Source organism: Pelophylax lessonae (genome assembly GCF_965119305.1).
Source record: "Pelophylax lessonae genome assembly, chromosome: 6".
NCBI classification, from domain to species: domain Eukaryota; kingdom Metazoa; phylum Chordata; class Amphibia; order Anura; family Ranidae; genus Pelophylax; species Pelophylax lessonae.
In genome coordinates, this window is record NC_138773.1 from 26,517,808 (window position 1) to 26,534,729 (window position 16,922).

Here is a 16,922-nt window from a genome sequence, read left to right on the forward strand (position 1 = left end):
ACAGAATGTACAGAACATATACTGTACACACAGACTACATTCCCGGTAGATTAACCCCCGCCGTGCCTGCCCCTCCCTGGATGGATGGAAGTATTTATGACCAATGCAAAAGCTGCTCCATACAATGTGGAATCAAACGGGCACCTATTGGGTTATGGGTAGGAACGCAGGTTATATTTTTCAAACAGGCACACATCCTTCGAGAGACAATTGTGTGTTTCCTGTTTACAGCTTTAGAAACTAAAACTAGTAGGAAGAGCTTTCCAGGCATGTGCAGTGTGTCCTGGGGGAGAATCGGGAGTGACATTTGGATTTATTTAGCAATCTGGAAAAATACAGTGGCTGCAAATCTGTTTAGCTCGCATGCCCTCTCTCTGTCTCGCTTGTGTACCCTCTTTCTCTCCCCCCCCCCCCCCTCTCGCTCTCTCTCTTGCACATGCTCTCTCTCACTTGCTAATATGCCCTCTTTCTTTTCCTCTCACCCTCTCTCTCTTGCTTTGCGTGCCTTCTTGCTCGCGCTTGCTTGCGTGCCTTCTTGCTCGCGCTTGCTTGCGTGCCTTCTTGCTCTCGCTTGCTTGCGTGCCTTCTTGCTCGCGCTTGCTTGCGTGCCTTCTTGCTCTCGCTTGCTTGCTTGCTCGCATGCCTTCTTGCTCTCTCTCGCTTGCTTGCGTGCCTTGAGCTGGCTTTTTCCACATGCTTTAAAAGGGGGCTTGTTGGAGTTGCTGCTGGCTGGGTTTTTTCCTGGTGCACAACTGAGGGTTGAGCAGGGTTCCCCTGCTACCCTGGGGGTTGATGACTAGGGCAGGGATGTCCCCTGGGCTCCCTGCTGCAGTTGTTGAACTGGGGGAGCGGATGGTTTGGCGTCCATGTCTCGCACGACCGGATCCGGCCCCAAATTTACTGGTTGGCAGCTATGTGGGGCAGCCCCAGTGAGGGTGGCTGAAGCTACTACCCTCCGTTTGGGCATCCGCTCTCCCCTCTGCTTCCCCTGGGTGGTCGGCTTGGCTGAGGCTCGTGCCCCTTTTAGCGCTGCGTGCCCACGTCACGTCGGGCGGCCCCCTTTAAAGGGGGCTATTTCCTTTTGTGCAAGCCTCTATGGAGGGGCTCGGAGGGCAACCCCCTTGATTTTTGCAGAGTCCATTAAGTGGTCCATTTGTGGACCCTGGGACGGCGTCCCCCTTGTGAGATCGTTGTCGGGGGGCCCTGCCCTGATTGTCTTTCCGGGTGACCTAGTATATAGTGTCTACCGCCCTCCCCTGCCTCATCTGTCCATCAGATCCTGAATCTGTTTCGGCTGCCGCGGACGCGACTCACCCTACTGGGTCTGCGTCCACGCACCCTGAGTGCTCAGGCAGTGAGGATGTTTCCTCTGCTCCTCTAGCCGTGCATGAAAAGGCGCTGGTGGATGCACTGAATGTGTCAGAGCATGAAACTTTCAACATGGCGAAGATGCTGCATCGGAGGCCCCTTTTGACACTACAGGTCCTCCACTGTGGCGGGGATGTTCCCCTTTCCCGCTTACTTTGATAACAGTGGGGTTGTCCAAAACACACTCTTGTCGTCCCTAAGCTTTTTGCTATGAGGTATCCTTATAAAGATTCCCTGCTTAAAAAGTGGATGGTCCCACCTGTAGTGGACTCGCCGGTTGAGGAATTAAGCTACCTTAATTCCGGTTGAGAAGTCCTTGGCCTTTAAAGATCAGGTTGATAGGAGAGCAGAGGCTTTGGCCCGCCATATGTTTCACTATGGCTGGTTCGGCTTAGGCTGGTATTTACTATTGCTCTGGTGTCGTAAACTGACAAGTGAGCTAAATTTTTACGCTGGGACTTGGAGGGGAAATGGCTTCCCCTGCCTTTGCGGAGCTGGCGGATCAGTTAATCCAGGGGCTACAGTTTATCTGTGATGCCTCTTTGGATGTGGCTCCTTTTGATTAAGCTGTCTGTATCAGCAGCGGTCCTTTGGTATCTTATCTGACATAGCTGGTCAACAAGACTTGATACTTGATGGGGTGATTGTCCCGGTTCCGGCTTTGGGATGTTTTCAGGGATTTTACTCAAACCTGTTTACAGTTTTCTGGAAGGAAGGCAAGGTACGTCCAATTCTAAACCTGGACCTAAAGGAGCTAAACTGCTTTGTGCGGTTACAGAAGTTCCGAATGGAGTCCATTCGCATGGTAGTGGCGTCCCTACATCTGGGGGATTATCTCACTTCTATCGACATCAAGGATGCCTACCTTCACATTCCAATATGCCTTGGGCAAGGAACTCTGCTTTGCCTTGGGGCGAGGAACATTATCAGTTTGTGGCGTGTACCTTTTTGGTCTCGCCTCCGCTCCTCGGGTCTTCACAAGTGTTGGCCCCGGTGCTAGCATTGTGGCGTCAGTGGGGGATCGCGGTACTGGGGTACCTGGATGATCTTCTTCTGAGAGCCGAGTCTCCGACTGCTCTGATGGACACCTTGCAGATTGCTCTGCGATCTCTGAGGGAGTTCAGCTGGATTCTGAACCTTCATGATGCTGCTCCTGGTTCCGTCTCTAAAACTGGACTATCTGGGTGGATTGGGACTCAGCCAGAGTGTTGCTTCCTCTGGAAAAACTCCAGAAATTGCAGAAGGCAATTCAGCCTCGGTTGTCCAGCAAACAGTCATCCCTTTGGGCTTGCATGCAGGTGCTGGGTCTGATGGGGTCTACCTGCAAAGCGGTTCCGTTAACACAGTCCCACACGAGATCTCTGCGAAAAGAGATTCTGGTGAAATGGGACAAGAATACACAGTCTCTAGAGGTGGCTTTGTTCTCCGGCGCTTCGACAGGGAAATCCTTCTCCCCCTATACTGGGCGGTTGTCACCATGGTGCCAGCCTGTCCGGGTGGGGAGGTGTCCTCGGCACAGCTTGTGCTCAGGGGGTCTGGACTCGGGAAGAGTCTAGACTTCAGATCAATGTACTGGATTCTGAGCGATCAGACTTTGTCTGGATCATTGAACAATTCGTCTTCGGGGTGTCCGATAGGAATTTAATCGGACAATGGCACGGCGGACAATCAAATTTAATCGGACAATGCCAAGCGAAAATTGAATTTTTGACTTACCGTAATATACATTTCTCTGATGTTCATTGACGGACACAGCACCCACCTCACTGTGGAGTTGGCTTTCTTCTGACACTGCTTGTAACACAACTGAGTGCCTATTGCTGAGAGTGGGTGTATACCCCCTGGGACTGCCCATAGGCGTAGTCAAGCTTTTTCCTGCCTAGTGTCCTAATCCTGTAGGGGGCAGTATAACCCAATGATTAAGAAAAATCAGAAGCTGTGTCCATCAATGAACATCAAAGAAATGGATTTTACGGTAAGTCAAAAAATCCCATTTTTTTTTTTGCTTGCTTGCGTGCCCTCTTTTTCTCTCTCTCACTTGCTTGCGTGCCCTCTTTTTCTCTCTCTCGCTTGCGTGCCCTCTTTTTCTCTCTCTCGCTTGCGTGCCCTCTTTTTCTCTCTCTCGCTTGCGTGCCCTCTTTTTCTCTCTCTCGCTTGCGTGCCCTCTTTTTCTCCCTCTCGCTTGCGTGCCCTCTTTTTCTCCCTCTCGCTTGCGTGCCCTCTTTTTCTCCCTCTCGCTTGCGTGCCCTCTTTTTCTCCCTCTCGCTTGCGTGCCCTCTTTTTTTCTTGCTTGCCCTCTCTTTCTCTCGCTTGCGTGCCCTCTTTTCCTCCCTCTTGCTTGCTTGTGCGCCCTCTTTTTCTCCCTCTCGCTTGCGTGCCCTCTTTTTCTCCCTCTCGCTTGCGTGCCCTCTTTTTCTCCCTCTCGCTTGCGTGCCCTCTTTTTCTCCCTCTCGCTTGCGCGCCCTCTTTTTCTCCCTCTCGCTTGTGCGCCCTCTTTTTCTCTCTCTTGCTTGCGTGCCCTCTTTTTCTCTCTCTCGCTTGCGTGCCCTCTTTTTCTCTCTCCCTCTCGCTTGTGTGCCCTCTTTTTTTCTTGCTTGCCCTCTCTTTCTCTCGCTTGCGTGCCCTCTTTTCCTCCCTCTTGCTTGCTTGTGCGCCCTCTTTTTCTCCCTCTCGCTTGCGTGCCCTCTTTTTCTCCCTCTCGCTTGCGTGCCCTCTTTTTCTCCCTCTCGCTTGCGTGCCCTCTTTTTCTCCCTCTCGCTTGCGTGCCCTCTTTTTCTCCCTCTCGCTTGCGTGCCCTCTTTTTCTCTCTCTCGCTTGCGTGCCCTCTTTTTCTCTCTCTCGCTTGCGTGCCCTCTTTTTCTCTCTCCCTCTCGCTTGCGTGCCCTCTTTTTTTCTTGCTTGCCCTCTCTTTCTCTCGCTTGCGTGCCCTCTTTTCCGCCCTCTTTTTCTCCCTCTCGCTTGCGTGCCCTCTTTTTCTCCCTCTCGCTTGCGTGCCCTCTTTTTCTCCCTCTCGCTTGCGTGCCCTCTTTTTCTCCCTCTCGCTTGTGCGCCCTCTTTTTCTCCCTCTCGCTTGTACGCCCTCTTTTTCTCCCTCTCGCTTGTGCGCCCTCTTTTTCTCCCTCTCGCTTGCGTGCCCTCTTTTTCTCTCTCTTGCTTGCGTGCCCTCTTTTTCTCTCTCTCGCTTGCGTGCCCTCTTTTTTTCTTGCTTGCCCTCTCTTTCTCTCGCTTGCGTGCCCTCTTTTCCTCCCTCTTGCTTGCTTGCGTGCCCTCTTTTTTCTCCCTCTTGCTTGCCCTCTCTTTCTCTTGCTTGCTTGCGTGCCCTCTTTTCCTCCCTCTTGCTTGCTTGCCCTCTTTTTCTCCCTCTTGCTTGCTTGTGTGTCCTCTTTTTCGCTCTCTCGCTTGCTTGCGTGCCCTCCTTTTTTTTTTTTTTTTTTTTCTCTCTCTCTCGCTTGCGTGCTCTCTTTTTCCCTCTATCTCTCGCGCTTGCTTGCGTACCCCCTTTTTTTTTTTTGTCTCGCGCACATGCCCCCTTTCCTCTCTTGCTCTTTCTCTGTTGCTTGTGTTTTAAACAGTGGAGTTTTCCTTTAAGTATCTATGAAATTTGATTTGTCATCTGTCCATGTGCACAAGTTTTGAGGTGTCAGTAAACACGTATTTGACAATAACAAAGTCTCCATTACATGTCATGTGTGTCACCTTTTTTTTTTTTTTTTTGCGGTTAAAACTGGTGAAGTTGCAGGCAGAATTGTGTGCAGTGCGTGGTGCGCAGTGTGTCTCTGCCGGGGCTGCGTGTCCTCACATACTGTTATTTCCTTGTGGCCCCCCCCCCCCCCCTCCCACAGAGTTCATCCAGGGTCGGTATGTTCCAGATCTGCAAATGGTAGACGTTTACACTCAGCTACTGTACGAAGGAAGGGAGGGGGGGGGGACATTATGTGCTCATCACCCCCGCCACATCTGTCTGTAAATGATTCACACAGTTTCCAGGTATGGGGTGTAGAGATTGCAGCCTCTGTTCGGCCTCCTGTGTATTTTGGCTCTGCGTCTAACTCTCTCTCTTTTGCGCAGGTCTGGAGGATCCTGAGAATCGGACGGCGTTGTCGTATGGGTTTTCACAGCACAGGGGTGAGAGCTGCTAAGATTTCCTCCTTTTTTATATCTTTGCATTGTTTCTTCAGTCCTTGTTTTACTGTTCCTTCTGGGCTCCAAATGTTACCAATTACTATGCGTATGTCCATACCAGAATCCCTGATTGTTAAAGCTCCAGGCACATGGTTCAGTACACATACGAAATATGTAGGTATGGGAATTTCTGTAACTGCCAAAGGATCTGTAACTCTGTGCAGCCAGCCTTGTGATCCGAAGCACCCATGCCAGGCAGCATGGTCCAGAATAGGCATGCTTGGACACTAAGGCTCTGTAGAATAATAGAGGGTAGAATAGAGGCTCTGTGACGATACTCACCATTACTGGGAGTGAAAGACCGATACTTAATGGTTTGGATTGCTTCAAATGGGTTCTGTGTTTACTTATGATAATGTGTATTGAACTTCAATGTCAGAGACCGGCTCTCCCTATTGTTTGTGTATTGAGGTGAGACACGTGTATTCAGTTAAGCCTGTCTGTTCCATTGTTAAATGTTAATTAGCTCACATGTTGTTCTGTCTAGATGGCTGGATAATTAGTTCAGGTTCATTCTATTTCTGTATACAATTTTATCTGCATATGATAATGTAATCAGGCAACCCCTGACCTGTGTGTGGTAATCTGATCAGGAGGGGGATGTGTTCATGTGTGTATAAATTGAGTGTAAAACTGTTCAATAAAGGAGAAGATTACATTACAAGCCAAGTTGTCGGCTAGCTTTGTATGGGGGTGGCTGTGAAAATCTGATATCTATGTTCACGACTGGGAGGAAGCCGTATACTGACGGAGGTCCACAAGTACAGTGTGGGTCGAGGTTCCATTACAGGCTCAATCCCGAGTTAGAGAAAATTGGTGCCCAATATAGCAATCGGGATTCCATGACCCCTTCATTGAGGTCACTTTGAAACCAATGTTGTCAGCTGTGGTTCCTGCATCCTTGGCTTTGCATATCGGATTTTTAGAACACGACAGGTTCACGTTAAAGCAAACTTTTTACTCTAATAGGCTGGAGGAACCAATCTATGGCCCTAACAGTTGGTACCTAAAGTTGCCTGCACGCGTTGGTACCTAAAGTTGCCTACATACCTTGGAGACCCTCAACAGGGCCAAAGCCAAATGCAGATTTCCAACTTGGGACTAGTCTTCTACAATACACCCTGTGTGCCGGTCTGGAAATGTATATGGCACACATCTGTGCCTGCAGAAACAACCTTGCAATGTTTTCACAGTGATAACACATTTCTTTAACCACTTCCCACCCGGCCACTGTACATATACACCTGGGCAGGGCAAGTGTCATTCTGGGAGATTGTGCCTATACTTTCTCCCAGAATTTCACCTCGGGGCACGCAACGGCATGATTCTGTGATCACTGATGCTGTGCTCCGCCCTGGTACCATGTGATCGCTGTGACGATTCACAGCAATCCTATGTCTAGCCATTGAGAACTACTGGGATCTCTGTGATTGGTCACTTGGTACAGGGCCAGGACATTTTCACTGTACAATGTGATAGCTGTGACATCCGTGACGTCATCTTGCAGGCTGGTTGCTGCAAGCATGCACACTTTAATCAGGAAGTTGCCTGCGTATTGGGACTTTACTGCAGGATGACCGCGGGAAATCCAAATGGAGGAATGCTGTTTAAAGCGGAGTTCCGGGCACAAAATCTATCTTTTTTTTTTTTGTGCCCGTCCGCTTGTTCTCCTTCACCTGAAAAGGAATTGGATAGTTAGGTTTTTTTTTTTTTTTTTACTCACCTTGCAATTGGAGATCGAATATACTCACCTATTCTTCACTTCCTCCCTCTGCGCCACGGCTCCGCCGTCACTTCCTGGCTTGCAATGATTCCTGGGAGCTGAACGTCATCGCTCCCAGGAATCAATGCAACGGCACTGGCCCCGCTCGTCACTTCCGGGGCGACGCCGCATTCCCTGCTAAACAGCTTCTGGGCATGCCCAGAATCTGTGGAGGAATGCGGCGCCCCACCGGAAGTGACGAGAGGGGCCGGTGCAGGCGCATTCTGGGAGAAGAGGACGCGGAAGAAGACGCAGAAGAGGATCGCGCTGGCTTCAGCTGCCCACAAGAGAGATGTCAACGCTGTGGAAGACATTTTATAAGTGAGTATTTCTTCTTGCAGGTAAGGGGGTATGTTCACTGAAAAAAAAATTCTGTGCCCGGAACTGCGCTTTAAGGCTGTGATCTACAGGACAATACATAATAGGACATTGTCCCTCGCCTCCCACATACATATGTGATCTATATCACACTGCCTTCTCTATCTACCGCTCACCCTAATAACCTACATGTGTCCTACCTGGAACTTTCCTGAAAACCACATAGCCCGGAAACCAAGGACATGGATCAGCAACTATATCCCAGTTACTGTTTACCTTATGTAGCACCCTCCTAGGTAGGTGCTAGGAAAACACATTGGTGGCTCTTTCTGCTTATCAGGAGAGCCTGATCTGTTAGTTTAGCCTGTCACATGTTTCCAGGTGTGACTTATTGGGTCTAGGGAGTCTCCCCACTGTATCCAATGAGGGAGCTTGTTGGACAGTGGAGGAAACCTAACCAATGACTGTCCCAGTGGGCGGGCATTGCCGCAATGCATCCTGGGATTGGGAATAAATCCTGAAGGGGCATGTGACAGGGTGTCCCAGGAGGAGGTGGATTGCTGTCTCTCCTCCTGCAGGTGTGAGGAAGGTGGTCCAGGCGGTCGGCCTAGAAACCAGGAGTGGAGCTGGGCTGCAGAGGATCCAGAGTGCTGACCAGTGGAGCTGTTGGGCAGAAGATTTTGGGAAAAACAGTATCGTGAGTACCGAGGAATCTGCCTAAGAGAGGAGACCACTCCAGAGACGCTAGGGGGATCAAGGAGCCAGCTCACACAGAGTGTTACAGTAAAGGGGGGTGCCAAGTAGTTAACCCTGAAGATTAGGGATAAAGGGGGCGCCAGGAAGGGCCCTGAAGTGGTTCAGCAATACAGTCTACCTCCGAGTACAGCTTGCCTCAGAATAGAGTTTACCTCAGGAAGCTTAAGAGATTCCTTTCACAGCCAAGGGCAAAGTGAAGAAGTGGCCTAGCCGTGACTAGCTCAACTCATCGTTGCTCATCGTTGCTCATCGTTGCTCATCGTTGCTCATCGTTGCTCATCGTTGCTCATCGTTGCTCATTGTTGCTCATTGTTGCTCATTGTTGCTCATTGTTGCTCATTGTTGCTCATTGTTGCTCATCGTTGCTCAGCGCTGCTCATTGTTGCTCAGCGCTGCTCATTGTTGCTCAGCGCTGCTCATTGTTGCTCAGCGCTGCTCATTGTTGCTCAGCGCTGCTCATTGTTGCTCAGCGCTGCTCATTGTTGCTCAGCGCTGCTCAGCGTTGCTCAGCGCTGCTCAGCGTTGCTCAGCGCTGCTCAGCGTTGCTCAGCGCTGCTCAGCGTTGCTCAGCGTTGCTCAGCGTTGCCCAGCGCTGCTCATTGTTGCTCAGCGTTGCTCATTGTTGCTCATTGTTGCTCAGCGTTGCTCATTGTTGCTCAGCGTTGCTCATTGTTGCTTAGCGTTGCTCAGCATTATTCAAGTTGTCCCTGCTTATTGTGCATAGTTCAGTCAGAGTATCCCACTCATCCCTTCTACTATCCAAGTTCCTAATAAAACATAAAAACCAAAGATACTGGACTGATCCTCGTCTGAGGTAAAGCACTTGGAAAAAAGCCATAATGTTCTACAGCTGCTAATAGTAACCCAGGGGAACCCGTCACCAGCAGCTCCCTTGGGAGTAGTGCTACACTTACATACTGCCTATTCATAGGTCAATGCTACAAATTTGTTAAGAATATATAGCGGGGGTCTCCAAAATATGGCCCTCCAGTTGTTCATGAACTACAATTCCTATCATGCCTAGTCATGTGTATGCCAGACTTTACCAATGCCTCATGGGACACGTAGTTCCGCCACAGCTTGAGGACCATAGTTTGGAGATCCCTGATATATAGTCTTGATCTTGTGATCTCACCATTCGGGGGGGTTTAACTGTATTCATATCCCCCCCCCCCCCACCTACTATAAACAGGAGTATGTGTCTATGTATGCGTGATATGAGCAGCTGCTAGTCCTGTATTTGACAGCATTGTCAGTTTTAACCCTTGGTGTGGTGGAGTTTTTTTTTACATGAATTGATAATCTAGGGTATTGGTGAAGCTGTGTATTTTTTATAATTTAACTAACTGATCCTCCTATTGTATAATTTAACTAACTGATCCTCCTATTGAGACTACCTTGTGGATCTTTAATCTTCTTCTTTTTTTTGCACATGTGATAGCTATGGCCAATCACAGCTATTACAGTAGTTCTCAATGGCTGCATTAATGCTGTGGCGGTGATCAGAGATAATGGCTGATAGCACTGACATACAGCAATATCAGAGCAGCCAGTCTCTGTACATAATCACCGCCACAGCGGTAACGATGTCACCATACTGCACTTACTATAGTGACAGAATGTAGCTTAATTTCTGCATTTTTCAAAAAACTTGACAAAAAATGACTTAAACCTCTCCTTGGACTGTTTTTTCTTTCGAAAATGGATTAATTTGGGGGGGGGGGGGGGTATTTGTACTGTCCTTGCTTTATAGGGCCTCGTGAGGCATGTATCCTGATGAGGATTGATCAAATTTCAAATACACACTATATTGCCAAAAGTATTGGGACGCCTGCCTTTACAGGCACATGAACTTAAATGGCATCCTACGGCTTAGTCCATAGGGTTCAATATTGGGTTGGCCCACCCTTTGCAGTTATAACAGCTTCAACTCTTCTGGGAAGGCTGTCCACAAGGTTTAGTAGATTGTCTATGGGAATGTTTGACCATTCTTCCAGAAGCCAATTTGTGAGGTCAGGCACTGATGTTGGAGAGAAGACCTGGCTCGCAGTCTGCGCTCTAATTCATCCCAAAGTTGTTCTATTGGGTTGAGGTCAGGACTGCAGGTCAGTCAAGATCCTCCACTCCAAACTCGCTCATCCATGTCTTTATGGACCTTGCCTTGTGCACTGGTCCAAATCATTTGGTGGAGGGGGAATTCTGGTGTGGGGTTGTTTTTCAGGGGCCCCTTAGTTCCAGTGAAGGGAACTCTTAAGGTGTCAGCATACCAAGACATTTTGGACAATTTCATGCTCCCAACTTTGTGGGAACAGTTTGGGGATGACTCCTTCCTGTTCCAACATGACTGCGCACCAGTGCACAAAGCAAGGTCCATAAAGACATGGATGAGCGAGTTTGGGGTGGAGGAACTTGACCGGCCTGCACAGAGTCCTGACCTCAACCCGATAGAACACCTAGAATAAATTAGAGCGGAGACTGCGAGCCAGGCCTTCTCTTCCAAAATCAGTGCCTGACCTCACAAATCGCATCTGAAGAATGGTCAAACATTCCCATAGACACACTCCTAAACCTTGTGGACGGCCTTCCCAGAAGAGTTGAAGCTGTTATAGCTGTAAAGGGTGGGCCAACCCAATATTGAACCCTACGGACTAAGACTGGGATGCCATTAAAGTTCATGTGCGTGTAAAGGCAGGCGTCCCAATACTTTTGGAAATATAGTGTTTATCATAGTTTGTAAACGTATAACTTTCACACAAACTAATATATATATAGAGAGAGAGATCTAGATGTATATAAGGTGTGTGTATATATATATATATATATATATATATAGTGCCTTGCAAAAGTATTCGGCCCCCTTGAAATTTGCGACCTTTTGCCACATTTCAGGCTTCAAACATAAAGATATAAAACTGTAATTTTTTGTGAAGAATCAACAACAAGTGGGACACAATCAAGAAGTGGAACGAAATTTATTGGATATTTCAAACTTTGTTAACAAATAAAAAACTGAAAAATTGGGCGTGCAAAATTATTCAGCCCCTTTTACTTTCAGTGCAGCAAACTCTCTCCAGAAGTTCAGTGAGGATCTCTGAATGATCCAATGTTGACCTAAATGACTAATGATGATAAATAGAATCCACCTGTGTGTAATCAAGTCTCCGTATAAATGCACCTGCACTGTGATAGTCTCAGAGGTCCGTTTAAAGCGCAGAGAGCATCATGAAGAACAAGGAACACACCAGGCAGGTCTGAGATACTGTTGTGGAGACGTTTAAAGCCGGATTTTGGATACAAAAAGATTTCCCAAGCTTTAAACATCCCAAGGAGCACTGTGCAAGCGATAATATTGAAATGGAAGGAGTATCAGACCCCTGCAAATCTACGAAGACCTGGCCGTCCCTCTAAACTTTCAGCTCATACAAGGAGAAGACTGATCAGAGATGCAGCTAAGAGGCCCATGATCACTCTGGATGAACTGCAGAGATCTACAGCTGAGGTGGGAGACTCTGTCCATAGGACAACAATCAGTCGTATACTGCACAAATCTGGCCTTTATGGAAGAGTGGCAAGAAGAAAGCCATTTCTTAAAGATATCCATAAAAAGTGTTGTTTGAAGTTTGCCACATGCCACCTGGGAGACACCAAACATGTGGAAGAAGGGGCTCTGGTCAGATGAAACCAAAATCAAACTTTTTGGCAACAATGCAAAAACGTTATGTTTGGCGTAAAAGCAACACAGCTCATCACCCTGAACACACCATCCCCACTGTCAAACATGGTGGTGGCAGCATCATGGTTTGGGCCTGCTTTTCTTCAGCAGGGACAGGGAAGATGGTTAAAATTGATGGGAAGATGGATGGAGCCAAATACAGGACCATTCGGTCCTGTATTCTGTTTGAAGCCTGAAATGTGGCAAAAGGTCGCAAAGTTCAAGGGGGCCGAATACTTTCGCAAGGCACTGTATGTATATATGTGTGTGTGTGTGTGTGTGTGTGTATATATATATATATATACACACACACACACACACACACACACACACACACACACACGTGTGGGTGTGATTCTGAACAGCGCACCTGCCCTATAGTTTTTGGTAAATGGTTAACCACCTCAATACTGCCATGCCAAAATAAATAAATAAAGCGGAGCGTTGGACACAATTTCCTGAGAGCGCAATTTTTAAATGGCACTGCAGAATACACATGCACAGGTGGGCCAGTGCACCTGTTGAATGGCTGTGATCTGGTTGTCATTGGACAGCCTAGATCACAGCCACAATGAACAGAGCAATCGGAGTGGCTCTGTACCTTGTGATCTCGGTCACCAATCACAGACATCATACATGTAAACACTGCCAATGTTTACAAACCGCTCATTTACAATAGAAAAAAAGGGGTGTGCTAAATGTTGATAAAGCAGGAATGCAGATTGAATGTAAAGATGGCGACACCAATGATTGGGGGGTTTTTTCGGGAGGGGGGGGGGTTAAAGAGGCACTGACCGCCGATAATTGTGAGATAGTGAAAAGAAAAAACAGTGGTTAAACAATACCACCAAAAGAAAACTCTATCTGTATCAAGATTTAAAATTTATTTTGTGTAAGGTGTTGAATGACGGAGTAATTGTCAGTCAAACTTTCACAACCCCCCCTGAAAAATGTCCTGGTAATGATGGGGTGATATAGACTGATAGTGAAGTGGTTAAACAGCTGGCATTGTGCAATATACCTGCCGGGCCATGTGTTTTCCCTGAGCTCGTTATCTGCGTCTCCCTGAGCCAGAACAAGCACGGGCCTCTCCTGCCAGGACACAAACCTGTCGGATCGGTTTCCCGTTTGCCACGGCATCTGTGTAACCTTGAGCTGCCAGTCCCAGAAGAAGCAGATGGCAGAGGATGGGAGTCCTGGCCCAGACACGCTTTTCGAGGTCGTTTATTTTCGTGTCGCTTAAATGCTGCCACTGAGTTTATGCTGCAGGCCTGCTGAACTTGAGAGCGTTCGCTGAAACTGGGACAGAGGTAGACATGGTGGTGCCAGGGTCAGATTATGACTGATCGGGACATTTCCCTACAGATTTGCCCTCTTTGTCTTTGCAGGTTTGTAATCCCATTGTAGATCCTTGTAAGCGGCAGACTGTGTAAATGGAGGACCCCTGGGGGGGGGGGTAAAATAGTTGTCAGCGTTGAGTGTGAGACCCAAGGACAAGAGAGATAATGAACATAAAACCGGGTTCATATTGTGGCTGGCTTCGTATTATTTGGCTTCATTTCAATGGAAATCTAGGGAAAAAAATCTGTTGGGGTTTTTTTTTTTATTTTCTTTTTCTGTGTGTTCAGTATTGTACGGAACGTATACTAACTGTCTGCTCTTATTTTTACATTGTTTGTCATAGTGCTTGGTTTTCACCTAGCGTTCCAAACTCTCAAAATAAAACCAACTTTCTTTCTCCTCCTTTTCTTCTCCTTCTCCCCCCCCCCCCTTCTTCTTTCTCCTCCTTCCTCTCTTCCTCCCCTTCTACTTTTTACTTTCCTCCTCCTACTTTCTCCTCATTTCTCCCCCCCCCCCCTTCTACTTTCTCCTCATTTCTTCTCCCCCCCCCCCCTTCTACTTTCTCCTTGTTTCTTCTTCCCCCCCCCCTTCTACTTTCTCCTCGTTTCTTCTTTCCCCCCCTTCTACTTTCTCCTCGTTTCTTCTTCCCCCCCCCCTCTACTTTCTCCTCATTTCTTCTCCCCCCCCCCTTCTACTTTCTCCTTGTTTCTTCTTCCCCCCCCCCTTCTACTTTCTCCTCGTTTCTTCTTTCCCCCCCTTCTACTTTCTCCTCGTTTCTTCTTCCCCCCCCCTCTACTTTATCCTCATTTCTTCTTTCCCCCCCCTTCTACTTTCTCCTTGTTTCTTATTTCCACCCCCCTTCTACTTTCTCCTTGTTTCTTCTTCCCCCCCCCTTCTACTTTCTCCTCGTTTCTTCTTCCCCCCCCCCCTTCTACTTTCTCCTCATTTCTCCCCCCCCCCCCTTCTACTTTCTCCTCGCTTCTTCTTTCCCCATTCTGCTTTCTCCTCATTTCTTCCCCCCCCTTCTACTTTCTCCTTGCTTCTTCTTTCCCCATTCTGCTTTCTCCTCATTTCTGCTTTCTCCCCTTCTTTCCCCCTTTACTTTCTTCTCCTCCCCCCCCCCCTACTTCCCCTTGTTGTACTTTCTCCTCCTTTCCTCTTTTCCCTTTTTTTTCCTCATTATTTATTTTCCCCCCTTCTTTCTCCTCCTTTCTCCCCCCCCGTATTCTTTCTACTACTCCTTTCTTTCCCCCTTTCTCCTTTCTTTCCCCACCCCCTTCTTTTTTCTCCTCTCTTCCTCCCCTTCTACTTTTTACTTTCCTCCTCCTACTTTCTCCTCATTTCTTTTTACCCCATTCTGCTTTCTCCTCATTTCTTTTTACCCCATTCTGCTTTCTCCTCATTTCTTCTTTCCCCATTCTGCTTTCTTCTCCTCTTCCCCCCCCCCCCCCTCTACTTACCCTTGTTGTACTTTCTCCTCCTTTCCTCTTTTTCCCTTTTTTTTTTTTCCTCATTCCTTCTTTTCCCCCCTTCTTTCTCCTCCTTTCTCCCCCCCCGTCTTCTTTCTACTCCTCCTTTTTTTCCCCCCCTTCTTTTTTCCTCCCTTTTTCTCCTTTCTTCTCCCCCTCCCCCTCCTACTTTTTCCTCATTTCTTCTCCCCCTCCCCCCTTATTCTTTCTCCTCAGTTCTTCTGCCCCCCTTCTTCCTTCTTTCTTCTCCCCTCCCCCTTTTTATTCTTTCCCTTCTTTTGCCCTTTTTCCCCTTCTTTTGCCCTTCTTTGTCCTTTTTATTGGCATTTCCCCCTTCTTTTCCCTTCCCCCCCCCCTTCTTTTCCCTTTTTTTTCCTTTTTTATCCCCCCCTTTTTCCTTTTTTTCCTCCTTTGCCATTTTCCCCTTCTTTGCCCTTTTTCCCCCTTCTATGCCCTTTTTCCCCCTTCTATGCCCTTTTTCCCCCTTCTATGCCCTTTTTCCCCCTTCTATGCCCTTCTTTGCCCTTTTCCCCCTTCTTTTGACCTTCTTTGCCCTTTTTCCCCTTCTTTTGACCTTCTATGCCCTTTTCCCCCCTTCTATGCCCTTTTTCCCCCTTCTATGCCCTTTTTCCCCCTTCTATGCCCTTCTTTGCCCTTTTCCCCCTTCTTTTGACCTTCTTTGCCCTTTTTCCCCTTCTTTTGACCTTCTTTGCCCTTTTCCCCCCCTTCTTTGCCCTTTTTCCCCCTTCTTCCCCTTCTTTGACCTTTTCCCCCCTTCTTTGACCTTTTCCCCCCTTCTTTTGACCTTCTTTTTGCCTTCTTTGCCCTCTCATCTTTTCCTTTCCTGTTATCTTCTTCCTCCCTCCCTTTGATCTGCCGGTTGCCTTCTTCTTTTTTTTTTTTTCTTATACTGGCTACTGGGTGACATTCCTTTTATCACTTTGATCTGAAAAGTATTTAGGCTAAATGATATAATTACTGGGTCTCTGTGCTTCTCTACACAATGCATGACTGGAGGGAGAGGTACTATTTATAGCTTCTGGAATACCTCTTAGTGCCCTGCCTCAGTTTTCCTCTCGAGCCCATAGTCCAAACAGTGGGAGGAGTTATGCATATATCAAAATGCCTTGATGGGTGGGTGTCAGTCTGGAGGAGTGGGCGTTCCTAAGCATGCTGTATTTGCATGGAGACCGCCCTATGTAACACCCACATGTTATGCTGAGCCTCCATGATTGAAAAGAAATGATATTCAATAAACGAAAGGGGTGGGCCAGGTCTGGCTTGGGAGGAAAGACCTAGATCAGTGATGGGGAACCTTGGCAGTTGGCACCCCAGATGTTTTTGAACTACATTTCCCATAATGCTCATGTACTCTGCAGTGTAGTGGAGCATCATGGGAAATATAGTTCCAAAACATCTGAGGTGCCAAGGTTCCCCATCACTGTTCTAGATGATGCTGAATGTCCCCTAGCCAGAAAATTAGATGGGCTTTATCTGTGGCTTCTAGTGCACATTATGAGAAGCTCACAGTGTGCAGTGATAACAGAGTAAGACATTCCAGTCCAGGGGAGGAGCCGCTACAACTGTGCAAGATTGAAGGGAAGGCCAGAGGTCAGATTTAAGACTCCTCTTCAGAGATGCACCGAAATTTCGGCCACTGAAACATAGCGGCCAAAAATGGTGTTATTGGCATTTTGCAGATTTAATGGAAACCAAAACGCACGCGATTTTGCTGCGATTTTACTGTGCTTATGGTTTTTCATAGTTCACGTGACTCAAAAACATAATACGGGTGCGTTTATTGCTGCGTGTATGCGTTTTCAATGCATATCAACGGGGAGGTGTGTTTTTGGTGCATTTTTTTATTTACTGACCAAAAAATGCAGCAAGCAAGATTTGTAACGCCAAAATGGAAGCGCAACGTACCAGTGTGAAGACATGCATAGAATTTAAAGGGATACATTTTTCCTGAGCTTTTTCTTGGCGCTAAATGTGCCGATAATGGCCGACAATA

At 47.7% G+C, this 16,922-nt stretch overlaps 1 protein-coding gene across 4 annotated transcripts in view; it reads left to right on the top strand.

The window, feature by feature from the left end:
• BCKDK (branched chain keto acid dehydrogenase kinase) overlaps positions 1-16,922 on the top strand; it is a 62,646-nt gene that overhangs the window by 21,797 nt on the left and 23,927 nt on the right. For 2 of the 4 annotated variants that reach the window (XM_082260792.1, XM_082260791.1), the window contains exon 2: positions 5,437-5,493. The gene's annotated coding sequence lies outside the window, so the exon portion shown is untranslated. Of the gene's footprint in view, positions 1-5,436; positions 5,494-13,216; positions 13,487-16,922 lie in introns of those variants that run through there. The other 2 variants (XM_082260793.1, XM_082260794.1) reach the window with 1 other exon arrangement.